Source organism: Fukomys damarensis, unplaced genomic scaffold (genome assembly GCF_012274545.1).
Source record: "Fukomys damarensis isolate Sample0158 unplaced genomic scaffold, DMR_v1.0_HiC HiC_scaffold_30, whole genome shotgun sequence".
NCBI lineage: Eukaryota > Metazoa > Chordata > Mammalia > Rodentia > Bathyergidae > Fukomys > Fukomys damarensis.
This window is the reverse complement of record NW_022900942.1, coordinates 59187625-59201078: the sequence shown is the minus strand read 5'-3', so window position 1 is coordinate 59201078 and position 13454 is coordinate 59187625. Positions and strand designations below refer to the sequence as shown.

At 44.0% G+C, this 13454-nt stretch overlaps 1 long non-coding RNA gene across 1 annotated transcript; it reads left to right on the top strand.

Annotated features, from left to right (window-relative positions):
• Nucleotides 1-258: 258 nt before the first annotated feature.
• Nucleotides 259-13049, top strand: LOC104872463. The gene is made up of 4 exons (XR_783189.1): nucleotides 259-336; nucleotides 756-903; nucleotides 3130-3313; nucleotides 12923-13049. It is a non-coding gene; the product is annotated as an uncharacterized LOC104872463 (long non-coding RNA).
• Nucleotides 13050-13454: the final 405 nt, after the last annotated feature.

Here is a 13454-nt window from a genome sequence, read left to right as displayed (position 1 = left end):
AAGGATCCAGGGATCCCAATTTAGCATCTCTGGTGGAACTCATGGTCCTCACAACATTTGGAACAAAGGATTTTTCTTTAGGGTTCTCTGTGGTCCCAATTATAAGAGATATAAAGTTATATATATCTCAGGCATTATGTTCATTTTGCAAGGTTGGGAAGGGAAGGGAAGGGAAGTTATATAATTGGACTCTTGTTTCCCTTCCCTCACACAAATATTCTACAGATGGGACAAAATAATTACAAAATGTGGAATATTACACAGAAGGCAAAAGGGAAACCATTTGAGATGCGTGCTGCAATATGGATGAACCTTGAGCACATTGTGCTAGTTGAGGTAAGCCTGACTCAGCAGGACAGATACCTGTGTGATTCATAGAGACAGAGTACCATGGAGGTCCTAGGGGCGATGGGGAAGAGGTGGGGAGTCTCATTGTTTGGCGGGTATAGAATTTCAGTTTTGAAAAATGAGAGTTCTAGATATTGATTGAACAGCAGTGTAAACACATGGGGTGAGTGAAAAATACTGTACTTACACTTAAAATTTCATGACAATAAAAGACACTGCTGTTAATCCCCCTCAAAATATTGCTTTTTTGGGTAAGAATCTTTGGCCTATTTCTTGTATTCTGAGTAACTACTTTGAAGACACCGATGCTCGTGTATTAACTACCGTTACTGTCTTATTGTTTTGTTATGAAATTTTGTTTTACCTTTTCATAAAACAAAAATATACTTTCCTCCGCTTCAACGCAGTCACCCCATCGTGTCTGCCACTTCCGAAGCAGCTCTGGAGTCCTCTTTCAGGAGTGTCTGACGGTGTGTGGTCAGAAACAGCGAATGCTGCTGCCTTCTGGCCCTGGGAGACTCCGGCTCCGCCCTCAAGTCAGAATGGCCACGACAGGTAAGCGTTTTCAGTTGGCTCAGGGTGTTGAGCTGGTCCCCACAGCACGAAGGAAGACTCTGAGCCCCACGACCGTGTCTGCTCCTGCGAGGTCTCGGGGCTGGAGCTGGAGCACTTCCTCTTCTGCTCCTCGGTCTTGCTCCTGATGTGTTTTCCTCTAGAGGACGGTTATGACCGTCCTACGGGGCTCCACACAATGATGCCAACGAGAAACTTGGGCCTCCTCTGTGATTCATCACACAAGAACTCTCCATTTGATGGGGCTCATCCTTTTTATTACAGGAAGTAAATACGTGTTGCTAGGCTACTCTGTGCAGCAAAAAAGAAATCATATAGTGGATTCCATTGTATGCTCTGTGCTCTCGGAGAGTTGATGATTCCCCAGTGCTAATCAAGACCTTTTGTTCTTGACCTCCTTCACCTGAAGTTAATTAGAGTTTGGGCACAGTGTACTTGATGTAAACAGAAAAGAAAAAAAAAAGTCCTGAATCATAACTGCCTATGAGAAAATGGTTGGCTTCCTTAAACTTTCTCAAAGGAATTTAAAAGCATTTATTGGTTCACATTTTCAGTTCCACATCTGTCTGTCTGTGTAGTTTTCTGTCTATGGACCAAGAACCTTACAAACATCAGATCAAATCTTAGTGTTGTAAAGGAAACAAATACGGATTGCGCAGGTAACTCTCAAGAGTTGCAGGTACATGGTGGCACACGCCTGGTCATCCTAGCACCCCGGAGGCTGAGGCAGGAGAATCACTGCATGTGTGAGGCCAGCCTGGGATGCGTATCAGTTCAAGGCTGGCCTGAACTACATAGGGAGTCCCTGTCTCAAAAAACAAAAACAAAAACAACTTTGGAGAACATCTTTTGAGCTGCTAGGCGAGGACATCTGTTCTCCACCCCTGAGGAGAATAAATTAGGTGGAGACCGCTTCAGGCGGGAGCTGGGAAGGGTCAGGCCCAGGGGAAGGAAGAGCTAGAGAGAGCTCAACATGCGAGTCCGCAGACCGGGCCAAGCCCTGGCTGGCGCCTCTGTCCCCAGCGTTCTGCACGGTGACGAGCGCGCTCAGTGCACCGGGGCCTTCGCGATGGGAATGAGCGAAAAATCACCTTCGCGTGCTCCAACGAGCGACCTGCCAAGGGCTACAGGCGCCTGCGGCAGGAATTCCCCAAAGCGCCTTTCAGCTCCCGACCTTGACTCTCATGGAACCGCCCCCGGCCAAGAGTGTGAACCTTGGGTCAGATGTCAGAGTCCAGACCCCAGGGCCACCGCCAGCCAGCATGGTCCCGGGGCCCGGGCCCTCTCTGATCACCCCAGCGGAGGCCGCTCCGCTGTGCCCGTCCCTGCAGCAGAGATTGACGTTGACTGCGATTGCTCAGGAAGCCAAAGCAACTCCGCGCCCTGGCTCCCCGCCACCGGTTTGTGGGAAGAACAAAGGGCTGGTTTTGTGCGCTGGATCCAAAGCTGTGAAAAAGTTTGGAAAACATATTTGCTTTCTATTCTTTCATAGGGAGTGTTTCACACACGGAACTTCTAAACTGCTCAAATATACAAGCCGTGCGTGCCACTATCCCTTTAACATGAGGGGGTGTTTGTTGAATGAACAAATGCTGGGGGTCAGGCCGTGTGCGGGTGGCACCGAAGTGCGACCGGGTCTTGCACCGTGAGAGACAGACCTGGACCGCTGGGCCCCCGGCTGCGCGGACAGTGGGGGCGGGGGCGGCGCCTTGGGGAGCCGGGGTAGGGATCGGTCCAGGGGCTTCTGCTGTGGGGACCCATGAGCAAGAACAGCAGGGACACCAGGGACTCCACGGGGGCCAGTGCCCAACATGGACTGCAGATCTGGGAGCAGCGACAAAGAGGGTGGAGGGGATGCAGAGCCCCGCCGTGCACCGCCGGGGCCTTTGACCTTCGGCACAGAGATGGGGTGAAGCCGGCAGGCAAAGCTCTGCTGGGGACCCCGGGAAAAGACTGCGGGTGAACCTGGGGGCCCAGGGCTTGCTGGAGTGCACGGTGCGCAGAGGGCGGACGCCCCGGACTCAAGGTTGGGGACGGGGATGGCGTGGCTCCAACCGAGGTCATTTTGACACTAAACGATGAAAGACAGGTTTAGTGGGTGGAAGATGATTTGCTCTTTTTTAAAAAAATGTAGTTATAAATATGGAATTCATAACTGGGAAGATACGGATTCAAATGTACTTTTCTTTCATCGCATCTGGAATTCAGTAATCCAAGAAATGAGTGTAAGAACGGAATCCACCAAGAGCGCGTCCGGACAGGAAGTTCACAGCCGAACGGTTCTCAGCCAGGACCGGGCGAGATCCGAGCCCAAGCTGCCTTGCATCAATTAAAACAGGGAGACAGAGGATTTTCGAAGAGGGAGACCGGATACAGGAAGAATGCTGATATGGTAAAACTCACAAAAATAATTAAGAATCAGCTTATGGCTCTTTCTCTATGCCTAGTTAATTGCATTTCAATATTTCCCCATTGCCCTTTGGTGGAGATCCCAGAATAAGGTAGAACAGCAAGTAGTGCAGCCAGTAGGGGCAGGAGCAGGGGACCCATGAACCTACGGCTGCCTGGCTCCCGTCAGGAGGAGCCTGGGGAGCGAGTGGGCCAGGCCAGGAGAGACGACCAACAAAGCCAGGGGCAAGCCCACAAGACAGCGAACCTCTTGGGCGGTTAAAGAGCCTCCTTGATTTCTGAGTTTTGTTTCTGGTAGAGTTAGTTCTTCCTCTGGTTTTGAGGGATCTGGATAGTGTGAGAAAGGTGTTTGGTTTCGACCCCCAATTTCCCGAAGAGGTAAGAGACGATGCAGGCAGCCTTTGCTCCCAGGAATGGTGAGAAGAGGCACCACACACAAAGGGCTGCTGAGAGCTGTGACAGCCCCCAGCAAGCCTGCTGTCAGCCGGAGAGGGTAGTGGGCGGGTGTCCCCGCGTCCCGGCCGACTTCCTCTCCTCTCCCTGCCAGAGCTTCCTCGTCCCAACCTGTAATCCCCGCCCAGGCAATTCCAGGCCTGGGTGTTTCTTAAGCAAATAGAGCAGCTCAGTCCAGAGTTAGGGGTTGCTCCTTCCCAGCAGCTGTCTTCCCGGGTGGGTACTCAGGATGTGTGTGACTCGGGGTCAGCAGCGTATTCCATGCCTTTGATCTCCCCTCCTCCTGTGCCTTCGAGGCATCCGTCCCTGCCGACAGGTGCATCTCCGTGACCAGCAGCACCTGCTGCACGCTCTTCATTTCCTGATGCTCTGACTGTGAAGTGTGGCCCTTACATGCTGCCTTCTTCTCCCATAGTTTCTCCTGCTGTGTCTTACTGCTCAGTCCTACGGGAAGCTTTTGGTGATTGGGAAGAAATCTGCCCCCCCTTCCTGCATAAGTATTGTCCCCAACTTCCTCTTCACTGTCCCCAAATCTGAGTCTGGAAACTGTCAGGGAGCTGTTCAACAAGTGCCATGGGTTGGAGGGCAGTGCACCCACTGTGGACACCCCCAAGGTGATGAGAGAAGGTACACACATCCCAGCCCTGAACGCCAGGTTTCTTCTACACCAAGTGAAGCAAGCACTCACTCTGCCAGGGTACAGGCTGACTGCAGAAATTCCTGCTGAGCGCTTGCTGTGCTGGGTGCCATTTTACCTTCCGCCCAGGGGTCATTCTGTTCTGCGCACACAAGTCCTTTTCTCATTAATGTCACCGTTTTGCAGATGAGGGCAGTTCCTGCAGAAGGGTTAAGTGGTTTGCCAAGTTTGGAACTGGGCTGCACATGTAGGAGTTGGACTGAGGAACACAAGGCTATCTTGTTCCTTTTGTGCTGTTGAAATCTGTTTCTGTCCATAAGTTCATTCTCGCGAGAGTTCCTCTGGAAGTGTTACTGTTTTGCCATACGTTTAGATCTGCACCATCAGGAATTACGGGCCTGTGCCATCACACATGGCTCTACACCATCAGGGATAGGTTTTTGTGTCTGATGTGAGGTCAAGATTAATTTTTCGCTTTTGGGTCCCCAACTGACATCCCGCATTGAAAACAGCACCCTTTTCCTGTTTGCAGCAGCTGCCGTTTGTCGGCTGAGCCTGTACTTCCAGTCAGGTTTTGGAGTCTTGATTCTGTTCTACTCCTCTGCTTATCTTTGTGGCAAGAATGCATTGTCTGAATTACTACAGCTGATAATATAAATATTATAGGTAGTATTTCCTCATATCTAGAAGTATAAATCTTACTTTCAAAATTGCCTTGATTATTTTGCCAACTTACACACACACACACACGTACACACACCCAGAGATATTATATGCTGGGGTTTTGATAAGGATCGAATTGAATCGCTATAGATAGATTTGGGGAAAATTGATATCCTAATTCTATTGGGTCCATGAACATGGTATATTCCCTCTGCCTTTTTAGTTATTTCTCACAATAGTGTCATGAAGTTTTCTGTATGGATGCCTAATTCAATTTGTTAGATTTTAGATATTTGATTTTTAAGAAAGGAGATTGTAAATGTTATCCTACAAAAATTCCATTTTCTAATTGTTGGTTATAGTATATAGGATTTAATATATTGACCTTGTAAGTATAGCCTTGCTTTTCACTTATTAATTCTAATTGTAAGATGTTGCAGATTTCTTTTTTTCAAGTATTACATTGTTTATTGATAGATGCAAGTACAATGGTACCTGGTTTACAAATTTAATTTGTTTTACAATGGGGAAGACATCTGCGTTTGTGCTGTGTGGTGAGAGGATGGCTATGATTGTGTTTGTCACCTAACATGGAATTTGTGAATGGAATCAAAATTTTGCCAGACTAAATTGTTTGCAAACAGAAGCATTCATGAACCGAGGTATTACTGTATATAAAAGGACATAAACATGACTTGACACATTAACTAGTCTTAATTTCAGTACTACAATAAGAGGGACCAGTGAAAATCCTACCGTTTGTTTCACACCCACAAAAAGTACTTCCAGGCCATTAATGACCTCTTAAAACTAATCAGTTTTGTGCAACTAAACCAAATTTCTTTCGAAAAGACTTGTGCATTTGGCCAAGCTCTGGGATTTTAAAATCTAGCACAGACCGCTCATTACTAGAGGCAGAAATACAGGCAATATGTACTATTATGCCAATGACCATCAGGCGGAGTTAAGAATTTTCCTGTAACCACCAGATAGATGTATAATCAACAACTGCAGCAACCCAAGTATTCCAGAGAAAAGTGCATTTCTTCAGTGTCCCACGTTGCTATTCAGTTTTCTAACTTAAAACAGCCCCAGATAACTAACTAGCAGTAAAGATGACCCTTGCAATAGACAGCCTGTGCTGGAGAACTTGCTGTGCCCTCACTGTGTGCTGCTGATTCCCTATCACGGTGTGTGGGTCATAGCTCAGTGGTAGGACCGCTTGCACAGGGCCCTAAGTTCAACCTCCAGGAATGCACGCACACGCACGCACGCACAGAAGACGGGAGTGCACATGCACACCGAGCATTAAAAGTACTCTTAAAATAGTTGACAGTAGAGTATGATGGAGACATCACACTGCAAACAAACCTGATGCAGAAGGGCTTGCTAATGGAGGTGCTTGTGCTTCTGATATCAGGAAACCTTACTTGCCCGTAGGGCTTTAGTCAACCGCATTTCCACCCAGGACAAGACGTTCTGCACACTTTCAGGCTCTGGCTGCTTCTTTGGTCAGCATCTTCTCAGCTTTGGGCCAGGGGAGTCATGGTTTCACCTGCAGTACAGCCTTGCCTTTCCCCAGAAACTCTTGGATTAAATCTTTCCAAGCCAAGCACTGTTCTTCCCTAAGGAAAGAGAGGAACCTTGTGCCTTGGGCAAGGAGCTGTGTGATGGGTCCGGCAGGCGGAAGGGGGAGTTTCTGCATAGCTGTGTTACTGAAGGGAGCGCTTGCTCTCGCGGCTGCGGCTCTTCCTTGGGAGGGCACAGGAAGGATTTGTTTCATTACCGGGTATGTTTCCATCACTGAATATACCCAGCAAGAAGCTGGCCATAAGGGTGTCCCAAAGCCTTCTCTACCAGAGGACTGGGAGAGATGTCAACTCTAAGTCATTTATAGGTGGTTTGTGGGGATGGACCCAGGTGTGGGAACTATGTCCCCATAGGTTCCTTCTTCAATTTGAGAAGCAGGAGTAAGAAACTGTCTCTTTCCTTTCAAAATGTCCAACGTGCAGTCTTTAGTCTGATTAATTTCTGGGGGCATTTTCTGCATATTGACTTTGCTTTGTTGAAAAAGTTCTGCTAACTGATCTTTTTGTTTTGCTTATTGAGACAGGATCTTGCTATGTAGTTCAGGCTGGCCTTGTTCTCACTATGCAGCCCAGGCTGGCCTTGAACTCATGGTGATCCTCCTGCCTCAGCTTCTCCAGTGCTGGGATTACAGGTGTGCACTACCACGCCCAGCCTGTTAACTGTTCTTGAGTTTGTCATTTAACCAGTTGCTGAAGACGAAGAAGAGAGGAAAATGGGGGTTACTTTCCAGTGGTTGAAGAGTAGATTTATTTGGCATGCAACCGTAGTTCTATAAAAATGGCACTTACTTCTTTTTTTTCCAATTCCTATAACTTTGATTTCCTCTCCTTGAATTAGAGGTATTCCAGAATACTATTGACAGTGGACATTCTCACTTTAGAGGAGAAACTTTAAACATTTTGCTATTAAACATAAAATTTGTGGTAGTTGTTGTTTTAAAAGATACTCTAAGGACTGGAAGGGTGTCTCAGTGGTAGAGCTCTTACCCAGCATGTGTGTGCCCTGGGTCTGATTCCCAGCACCACAAAAATAAACCAGTAAATAAATAAACAGCTACTCTAGTTGAGCAAGTTCCCTTCTCTTCTTAAGTAAGAATCACAAAAGAAAAATCACAAATGGGTGTTGAATTGCTTATTTATTAATGCAGTGCTGGGGATTGAACCCAGGGCCTTGCTGTACCACTGAGCTACACCCCAGATCCTGAGGGTTGAATTTTATGAAGCAATTTGTCTTCTTTTTCTGTTAGTACCTGTCCATATAAGTGAATGTAAAATGAATCACATTGACTGATTTTTTTACAGAATTCTTTTTTACTGTGACAAAATATACCTGACGTAAAAGATGACCACATAACCATTTTCAGATGTGCAACCAGAAGCATGAAGCACATTCCCACTGTTGTGCAGCCCTCATTGTTATTCATTTCCAGAATTTTCCATCATCTCAAACAGAAATTTCATAGTCAGTGAGCAATATGTCCCTATGCCTCTTTTTCCTCAGCCCTTGATAACTTCTTGTATTATGTTCCGGCTCTGTGAATGTAACTGTTCTAGGTACCTTATGTATGTAAAATCATGCAATAGTTATCCTTTTGTGCTGGTTTATTTCCTTTACCATAAAATCCTCAAAGTGTATCCAGGTTGTAGCATGTAGCAGGACTTAATCCTTTTAAAGAGCTGTGCAATATTCCATTATATGCGCTGGCTACCTTTCCGTTCCTTTGTTGGCAGACATTTGGGTTGCACTTGTCTCTTGGCTATTGTGACTAATGCTGCAAAAGCAGACATACACATTTCTCAGTCCACTTTTAGGTGCTGTAGTGGCATAATTTTATAAAGCATAGAAGTGTATTCTCATGTGGTTCTGGAGGCTGGGAAGCCCAGGATCAAGGTGCCCACTTGGGTGTGGGCCTTCCTATTGCATTTTCATGACGCAGAAAGCAGAAGGCCACCCCCACAAATGCTTTTATGGTGCCGGGAATCCATTTGTGTGGGGGTCCTTGTGACCCATACCTTCCCATTAGCTTCCACCGCACAGTGCTGTTGCATGGGGGATTAAGTTTCCAATTTAGTTTGGAAAGGGCAAAAACTTGAAATCATAGCAGCAAGTATCTGAGTCCCTGCTTTTAATTCTTTGGGTTATCTCCCCAGAAGTGGAATTTTTGTATTATACGATAGCATTATGCTTAACTTTCTGAGAAACCATTAAAATGTTTTCCCTGGTGGCTGCATGATTTTGCATTCGTAGCAGCAATGCATGATGGTTCCAGTCTCTCCACATCCTAATCAACACTTGCAATGATCTTTTTCTTTTCTTTTTTTTTAAATAGTAGCACCTTAATGGGTGTGAAGTAGTATCTTATGGTTTTGATTTGCATTTCCTAATGATTAATGATGTTGTGCTTACTGGCTACTTGCTTATTTTCTCTTTTGAAACATCTGTTCAAGTCTTTTGTCCAGTCTTGAACTGGGTTGTTTGTTGAGTTGCGGAGTTCTTTATATATTTTGGATACTATCCCCTCATCAGACATATGATTTGCAAATATTTTTTCTCAATCTGTGGATTGTTTTTTCACACTCCTGGTAGTACCTTTTAATTCACAAAATTTTTTAATTTTAATAAAATCCAATTTATTTTGGTTTTTATTTTGTTGCTTATTCTTTTGTCATATCAAAAAACTCATTGCCAATCCCAATGTCATGAAGTGTCTCTGCTCTGCCTTGTTTTAATACATTTATAGTTTGACTCTTACGTTTTGGTCTTTCATTTTTGAGTAAAAGGCTTAGTTTCTACAGAGGACTTTCTCTGGCTTGCAGATGGCTGCCTTCCGTCTGCTGTTTAATGATTATTCTCTGCAAGTATGAATGCCTGATACTGCCCTGCTTCTGCTAGCTCTAGTTAAGGCTGGGCATTATGACGCATGTCTGTAATTCCAGCACTCTGGGAGGCTGAGAAAGGAGGATGGCAAATTTGAGCCCACCTTGGGCAACTTAGTGATTTACTGAGCTCCTATCAATAATAAAAGGTCTTGGAATGTAACTAGGTGCAAAGTCCCTGGGTTCAATCCCTAATGCTACACACACACGCACACACACACACACACACACACGTGCATGCACGTCCCTTCAAAGGAACGTAATATCAGATTAGGATCCTATCTTAATGACTTCAATTAACTCGATCATTTCTTTAAAGTTCTTATCTCAACATACGATTCTGTTCTGAGACACACAGGGTGAACTCCGACATGCATTTCATGGGGACCCAGTTTGGCCTACGGTGCTCATCATGGCGGACGGAATCTTTCCTGCAGCTGTTGAGCTCATCTCCCTGGGGTCACCCCTGACTCCTCCCTTTCTCTCTGTAACCCACAACATTAACAGATCTGCTTGGCCTTTCTTAGAAACTGGATTTAAAATCCCACCTTCCAGACCACCATGGAGGTCCATCGGTGCTTTAGCTCCCCCCATCTCCCCCCTCCCTCCTCTCTCTCCTTTCTGTCCTTCCTTCCTTCCTTCTGAAGGTCTCACTGTGTGGCTCAGGCTGTCTTGAACTCCTGAGTTTAAGTGTTCCTTCTGCCTCAGCCTCCTGAATCCTCGGATTATAGGCATGCTACACCACACCCAGTTACATTTACTTTCTATTTCATTAATTTGCAGTTTTATTTTTGTTACTTCCATATTTCGTTTGCTGTTTTCGTACTAATTTCTTGAGATAATTGATTTTGAGTCATAATTTTTGCCACATTCCTCAAGTTGCTGTCATATTTTCATCATAACATAGTAAACTATTTTTCACTATATTATTTCTTGACAGAAATTGGCTTTTTAAAATACGGATTTATTTTTAAGGTCAAATTACTTAATTTACAAACATTTCAACATTTCAATATGGTTAGCAAATGTACTCAGAATGATCTGAATCATTTGAAAGTTGTTGGAAATTTATTTATAGGCAGCATAAAGTCAGTTTTGTAAATGCTCCTATGCTGTTGGAATGAATGAATTCTCTTTTGTTGTTTGGCAGAGTATTCTACATTTGTCAAATAAGTCAAATTTGTATATAAATAAATCAAATTTTACTCTTATCTCCCATATCCCTATTGATTAAAAATTTTACAAATACGCTAAAATTTTTTGGTTAAATCTCTCTATAGAGGGCTGGGATCTAGCTCAGTGGGGGAACACTTTTCTGGCATGCAGGAAGCCCTGGGTTCCATCCCCAGTATCACAAACAAAGCAAAGCAAAACAAAAAGAAACCCCCAAACCATCAATAGCAACAATAAAGAACTCCACAACCTCTCCCCTATAATTGTATATTTCTTCCTTCAGTTCTTCAATTTTTGAATCTACATTATTTGGTATATATGTGTTTAAAATTATTATATTTTCCTGGGGAGTTATATTTTTATTATTATGATTATCCTTTTTATCCTTAGTAATGTTGTGGGCCTGTAAGTTCACTTTGCTTGATAATTAACACATCTATGAAACTTTTTGTTAGCATCCGCATGCCTTATTTTTTCTATCTTTCACTTTCTATTTCTCTGTGTTAGATAGTTATTCTGTTTGTTTATTACTTATTTATTTTGGTGCTGGGGATTGAATTTAGGGCCCTGCCCGTGTTGCGCATGCTTTGAAGCACTGACCTACACCTTGGTGCCTACTCTGTTTGTTGCGAATGTACTTGGCCTTATAGAGATCGAACTCAGGACCTTGTGCTTGTGAGACAGGCACGGTGCACTGAGCTAAATCCCTGGCCCTGGCTGTATTCCTACTATTTGTTCTCTCCATGTTCACCTGTTATATTGTCCCTTTTCCTACCTTTTATCTTAAGTATTTTAAAATTTCATTTTTCTTTTATTAGATTACTTGAAATATAGTCTTTTCCTCTTTTAGTCAGGACTTTAGAGATTGTGATACCATTTCTTAACCTACTTGTGTAGAAAGCAATTCATACTTTTAGCATTTCTGAATAATGCTCCCTTGACAGCAGAGTTTGTCTCTTTTCCTCTGTCTGGTTTTGGCTTGCATTTTAGTTCTACATACACTTCCAACCCTAAAACTTTCTTGTTGCTTGATACAGTCAAAATTAGGTTACATATTTACATTTTCCATTCCTGAAGTTTTGTGTTTTCACCTGATGTTATTTTCCTTATGTAAGCATTTTCATTCATGTTTCCTTTAGTGGGAGTGTGAGGGCAATGAATTATCTATTTCTATTTGTTTGAAAATGTCTATCTTCATTTTAAAGTAAAATTTCTTTAGGTATAGGTTAGCATTTATTTCATTTTAGCATTTTAAATATATTATATGATTCATTTGGGTTTTTTAAAATTTGGTTTGTTTGGGGGGGCTTCCAGTTTCTATTAAGAAATAACTCCTTGGCATTTTGCTTTTGTTTTTCTTCTGAAAGTCACTTGTCTGCTTTCCCCGGCTGCTTTATGGTTTTCTCTGTTCTTGGTAGTTTTATGCTGATGTAGGAAAGTGTGATTTCCTTTGTATTTATTCTACTTAGGTTTATGAATATTTAGAATTTATCCTTGATGGCTTTTGTAGGTTTTTGAAATATTCAAATTATTATCCCCTCACGTATTGCTTCTGCCCATTTTGTGTTGTCTCTTGTTAGCTTTCTATTACTGAGACAAAACATCTGACTAGATCAATTTATAAGGCAGAAAGCTGTATTTTAGGTCACAGTTTCAGAGGCTTTACGCCCATGGTCTTTTTTGGGCCTGTGGTAAGGTCGAACATCACAGCCAGGAGCACATTAGGAGGCAACGCTGCTTACCTCAGGGCAGCTGGGAAGCAAAGAAATGAAGGGGCTGGGATCCCAGCATCCCCTTCAGGCCACACCCCCAGGGACCTCATTTCCTGCCACAGGCCCCTCCCCCAGAGGTTCTGCCACTTCCTGGTAGCACCACAGGCTGGGATTCGTGTACATTTGGGTGACCCTCAAAGTAGAAACTACAGCATCTCCCCTTCGAGGTTTCTGATTACATGGATTCTAGATCCTTCTGGAGTTCTGATAGATGGATAGTGGACCTTTTCCCAGGTCTTGCACATTCTTTATGCTCTCTTTTAAAAGATCTACTCTTGTTTTTCTTTCTGTGTCTCTACCAATTCAGTTACCAGGGCACCAGCCGTCTTCTTGTTAATGCCTCTATCAATCTGATGTCTGTCAGTCCTTTCCAGAGTCCACGGAATAGTCCTAGTCCTCTGTGAAATGTCTATTTCAAACATTTAAAGGTAGCCCTCTATGGAAATAACATCAGAAACCTGGAATTCTACCTCAAGCTTGATTACAGCAAGCGACACCAGCCCAGGGCTAGCAGTGGATCGTCAGCACGTGACAGCATGCATCCTCATCTCGCAGGACAGGAGCTGGAGGCTTGAAAAGCACATTGCTCAGGATTACATGGCCATCAAGGGATGCACCGGACTATGGCTCAGCTTTTCTGAGGATGAAGCCTGACCTTTATCGGTCATGGTACAGAGCACGTACCCTGCCTGACCTTTATCGGTCATGGTACAGAGCACGTACCCTACGTGTATGTAGATTTACACTGGATTTGTGGTCAGTTTGACTTCAGTCTTTGATCACGTGAAGTTGGATCCAGCCATATTTCTCCATTGTGTGATTCTGTTTTGTCACGTGCGAGTATACTTAACCTACCTGGCATGTACCATCTCTTTTTACTTAAGTGTATAACGTATTTTTCCCCATTAAATATAAAATTGAAGGTTTAACCATCATTTCAGTATGTCAAACTGATGATTG